Genomic DNA, 6,000 nt, shown 5'->3' with positions numbered 1-6,000 from the left:
CTCTTCACGCTACTCCACATCTCCCCAACTCCACCCCTTTCCATTTCCACCATCTCCCCCTCCATTCCCCTTCCCCTCCTTCCTTCCCTCCCCATCGGCTCCCATCTCACGCCTACGACAGTGTCCGTTGGCGTTAGTATTGCTTTCCGATGGCGAGATGATTGTCGGGGAAAAATGTGGGAAGCTTCAGTGTCCGATGGCGATAGAATTTCAATGGGCCGCGTGTTTGTCGTTATTGGTGGCGGCGAGGCGCGAGACGGCGAGGACGAGACCAACAAGCATCTGAGGGCTATATTTTTAAACATTCTTGTGCCCAATCTCACATATTTGACGAGGCTTTCAAGAGAGTTTGGGTCATTTCCTTGGGTAGTTTTATGACCCTGGTGGTAGACTGACCCTTCTTCTGTACCATGAACCTAAAAACACAGTCGTTAAAATTCGGTTGATCTCCTTCTTGGCCTTTGGAAGTAGTTGATGTGGGAGGTAGAAGCGTTTAACAGAACCAACCTGAGGGCCACCGTGGAGGGAGATAGATGCTTCCTATACGCCGGTGAGGGAGAGGAAGAGAGAGATAAATTGATTGGTAGATAGATAGAGGGGGAAAGAGACATAGAGAGGGGGGAATGTAGTATAACCTGCATGTTGATTGATAAGAGACAGGGGCTAAAGAGATTACGAGTTTCTGATAAGTAAAAAGAGAAAGAATATACGAGAGAAAGGAAGAAAGAGGGAAGGGGGGAAGTGCATAGAACCTGGATGTTGACTGATAAGAAAGAGAGAGAGAGAGGGAAAAAAGAGAAATCGAGAGGCAGGAAAGTAAAAAAAAATTAAAATATACGAAAGAAAGGAAGAGAAAGGAAGGAGGAACAATAGAACCTGGATGTTAACTGATTAGAGAAAGAGAGAGAGAGCGGAAAAAAAGAGAATTCGAGAGGCAGGAAAGTAAAAAGAGAAACAATACACGAAAGAAAGGAAGAGAAAGGGAAGGGAGGAAGTGCAGTAGAACCTGGATATTGACTGATAAGAGAGAGAGAGAGAGAGAGAGTAGGAGAACCGTGATGCTGCCTGATAAGAGAGCAAGAGATGAAAAAAGATTACCAGAGACAGGAAAGAGAGAGAGAGAGAGAGAGAGAGAGAGAGAGAGAGAGAGACGTGGTGGATGCTGCGGAAGATTAATAGCCAGTCCAACGCGTTAGCTCACACCCCCCGCGGTTTGGTTAGACAGACGGAGGAAGGGGCGGGAGCGGCATGGACGGAGCATCGTTGAAGGAGGAGATCGGTGGCGAATACCTGCTGAAGACGAGACGAACGGAAGGGAAAGGAGCATCTGAAGGGGTTTGAGGGAGCATCTAAAGGCGTTTGGTAAGATAGATGTGTTTATATTTTTTTACACTAAACAACTCGAGGACAAAAAAAAAGATAAGAAAAGGGAGATCGGTGTCGAATAGCTATAAAAGACGAGACGAACGGAAGGAAGGAAAGGGAGCATCTGAAGGGGTTTGAGGGAGACACATTTGTTTTTAGTTTTTGTTACATTAAAGGAGGTGGCTCAAGGGCGATAAAAAAATACAAAAAAGGGAGATCGGTGTCGAACATCGATTAAGAGACGAGACAAACGGAAGGAAGGGAAGGGAGGATCTGAAGGGGTTTGAGGGAGACACATTTGTTTTTAGTTTTTGTTACATTAAAGGAGGTGGCTCAAGGGCGATAAAAAAATACAAAAAAGGGAGATCGGTGTCGAATATCTATTAAAAGACGGGACGAAGGGAAGGGAAAGGGAAGGGAGGATCTAAAGACGTTTGAGGGAGACAGATGTGTTTATATTTTTTTTTTACAGTAAACAACTCGAGGACAAAAAAAAAGATACAAAAAAGGGAGATCGGTGTCGAATATCTATTAAAAGACGGGACGAATGGAATGGAAGGGAAAGGAAGGGAGCATTTGAAGGCGTTTGGGGGAGACGGATGTTTTTTTTTTTTTTTTTACAGTAAACAACTCAAGGACAAAAAAAAGACACAAAAAAGGGAGATCGGTGTTGAATATCCATTAAAGACAAGACGAATGGAATGGAAGGAAGCATCTGAAGTCTTTTGAAGGAGATAGATATGTTTTTTTTTTTCAGTAAAGGAGGCAACTCAAAGTGGAAAAAAAAATACGAAAAAAATCCACTGGCGCGTCGTAGATAGATAAATTAATAGATAAATACATAGATAGATAGATGAATAGGTAAATAGATAGATGAATAAGATAGATAGATTAATACATTGACCGATATATAAATGACAACAATCTGCTATACATACAAGAAGGCGAAAGACGTTGTAAAATGATAATATTTGCATGACGGGCGACATAACGAAAAAGGGGGAGAATCACCGTAGACTTGCTTAACACAACCTAACAAACATACTCACTGAGAGTTAAGGGAAAGGGGAATCAGGACCCTACACACGCTCATCGCCTCCCCCGCCTTTTTTTTTCTTTTACAGCAAAGGAGACAGTTCAAGGGCGTAAAGAAAAATATAAAAAAAAAGCCCGCTACTTACTGCTCCTGAATAGAGGTCAAAGGAGTGGCCTAAGACACACACACACACACACACACACACACACACACACACACACACACACACACACACACACACACACACACACACACACACACTAACATACACGCTTTCAAACACACGTATTACCCTTCCCCTCCTATACAATCACACCCGCTAACACACCCACACCCACATTCACACCCACACGCACTAACATACACTCTCTCAAACACACACGCATAACTCTCCCCTCCTATAATCACACACACAAACACACGCTCCCCCACACACACACACACACGCCCCCCACACACACACAAACACACGTCCCACACACACACACACAAAAACACGTCCCCACCACACACACAAACAAACACACGTCCCCCACACACACACACACAAACACACGTCCCCCCCCCCCCCCACCCAAACACACACACACACACAAACACGCTCTTCCCTCCCCCCCCCCCCCTCTCCCCCTTCCTCCCTCTAAGACCCACTAACACTCGCCGATCCATCCGCCAGACAGCCAAAGATGAATGGAAGAGAGTATCTGAAACCGTTTAAGGCCGACAGATGCTTCTCTTGTACATCACTGGCAGTCAACAGAAGGAGGATTCAAAGCCCACAAACACACGCACAAACACACACACGCCCGATACCCGCCAGCACTCACCCGGCAGCCAGTCAATTACAGTCAAATGGGGGGGAGGGGGGGGTTGAATTTGAAACCGTTTGAGGAAGACAGACGGCTCCCTTCTACATCACTGGAAATCGGAAGAAGCATTGAAGACTCACGATCACACACACACACACACACACACACACACACACACACACACACACACACACACACACACACACACACACACACACGAACATACACACGCTTGATATCCGCCAAGACTCACACAGCCATTAGTTAGTCAGATTTGAATGGGAAGAAACATATGATACCTCCTCTTCCCCCTTCTCCTCTTCCTCCTCTTCCTTCTCCATGTTCCGATCTTCGAGTCTCTCCCTTGCTGTACTCTACAACCCTTGCATTGTTTGTGGAAAGACTAGTCAGGGATACCGCCTCCTCCTCCTCCTCCTCCTCCTCCTCCTCCTCCTCCTCGTCCTCCTCCTCCTCCTCATCCTCCTCCTCCTCCTCCTCCTCCTCCTCTTGTTTTCCTCCCTCCTCCTTGTCTTCCTCGTTCTCCACCTCTTCTTGGCCTTCCTCCTTGTCTTCCTCTTCATTGTCTACTGCATCCTCCACCTCCTCCTCCTCCTCCTCCTCCTCCTCCTCCACGAAGCATTGAACACCCACGAACACACACACACGAACATACACACGCTCGATACCCGCCAAGACTCACACAGCCATTAGTTAGTCAGATTTGAATGGAAAGAAACATATGAGATCATTAGAGGGAGATAGACGCTACCCTACTACATCACTGCCAGTCGGAAGAACCATTGGAGGCCCGCGAACACACCCATGAACGGTAGAGGAAACAGCTAGACCAAGGAAAAGCTGAATCCACACACACGCACACAGACACACACACACACAAAACAAAAACGTAACGTAATGATTCGTTTCCTAAATATAAATCGTTTGTGTTTGATCCATCTGAGTAAGCATCCTTTCTCGTCTACCTTTTTCATAGTCATATACATAAGATAAAAAAGGAAATAGGTGGGTTACACATACAGAAAAATACTACTTCTTTTCCTGTTATTTCAGTTTTGGGAGTTCAGTCTTACATAGAACACACAAAAGTTGCCCCCAAAAGTTTAGCTAAGATCAAGTTTAGATTTAGAGGCGTCTTGATCCTCCCGTCTTGAAGGAATATGATCACGACACCTCTGAAGCTAAACTTGATCTTAACTTTAAGAACTTTTGTTCTATTTAAGACAACTCCCAAAACTGAAATAACAGGAAAAAAAGGAAGTATTCTTTATACTTAACCCACATATTTCCCACAGTCGTAGGAAGGAGAGAATGCAATGGAAGGGACGCTGTTCGGCCAGGTCTTCGCGGGAGGGTCTAATGGCATCGAGACGCTACTTTGAGATTCACTACTGAGGGGTGTGCGAGGAGTGAAGATACGCTATGCTGGGGAAATGTCCAGACGTGAATTGGTTAGGAGGGAAACGTCAGGGGGGTAAAGGTCCAGGGAGAATATGATCCTACGCCTGCATGCTGCTGTGAAGTTGATATGCATGTCAAGTTTATGCTGAGGACGGGAGGAATAAAAAGAAAAAGAGAAAGAGGGGAAAGAGAAAGATGAATGGCGTTTTTTGCAAGCGTTTTTCTTTCTTTTTTTTTTTTTAGGAAACTCATTAAAACCCAAAATGAAAGAAAAGCAAAAAAAAAAAAAAAAGACAAACAACCAAAGAAATAAACACACACACACACACACACACACACACACACACACACACACACACACACACACACACACACACACACACACACCTTTACAAACGCATCACCTTGAAAAAAAAAAAAAAAAAACAAGGACAATAAGAGCAGTGTGGATGGGATGTAGCTGTTTGTGTGTGTGTGTGTGTGTGTGTGGTTGTGGTGGTGGTGGGGGTGGTGGTGGGGGTGGGGATTATGGTGGCGGTGGTGGTGGGGGTGGGGGTGGGATGGTCGCGGCGCCGGTGTGGTGGTAGTGGTGGTGGTGGTTGTGGTGGTGGGGATGGGGATGGTGGTGGTGGTGGTGGTGGTGGTGGTGGTGGTGGTGTAATGCGTCGGTTTGTTAATTAAAGCGGCAGGTGTTCCCTCCTCTCATTACCACCTGCCGGCCTTGGTCTGGGAAAACTCTCTCTTTTTATTGAAAACCAACATGCATTCTTTATTAACAGCGCGCCACCTCATCTCATTTTAATTTAACTTCATATATTTTGGCTTTTCCAGAAGAGCGCGATGTGTTTTTCCCATTGATTATTTGACACGTTTTGCTTACGTTAAACTCGAGCCAAACATCTTCAGCTATCTTGTATTCGTGTGGAAATAATAAGGTTTGATTTACGCGATATAATAAAGTTAGAATTTATAAGGCTTGAATTACGCGAAATGATAAGATTTGAATTACGCGAAAGGATAAGGTTTGACATAATTAGGTTTGAAATAATCAGTTTTATCATGCTATTAAATTATAAGTTTTGAATATATAAAGTTTGAAATAAAAAGGTTTTGAAATAATATGTTTTAAATTACTCGAAATGCTAAGATTTGAAATTAGGTTTGAAAGAATTAGGTTAAAGATAATAAGATTTGAAATAATAAATAAGGTTTGAATTATGCGAATCCAACATTTACGGGACATTGTAAAGTTTAAATTTATAAGCTTTGAAATAGTAAGACTTGAATTACGCGAAATGATAAGATTTGACATAATTGGGTTTGAAATAATCAGTTTTATCAGGCTATTAAATTATAAGTTTTGAATATATA

Source organism: Eriocheir sinensis, unplaced genomic scaffold, assembly GCF_024679095.1.
Source record: "Eriocheir sinensis breed Jianghai 21 unplaced genomic scaffold, ASM2467909v1 Scaffold454, whole genome shotgun sequence".
NCBI lineage: Eukaryota > Metazoa > Arthropoda > Malacostraca > Decapoda > Varunidae > Eriocheir > Eriocheir sinensis.
The sequence above is the reverse complement of the archived record's forward strand: the minus strand, read 5'-3'. Positions refer to the sequence as shown.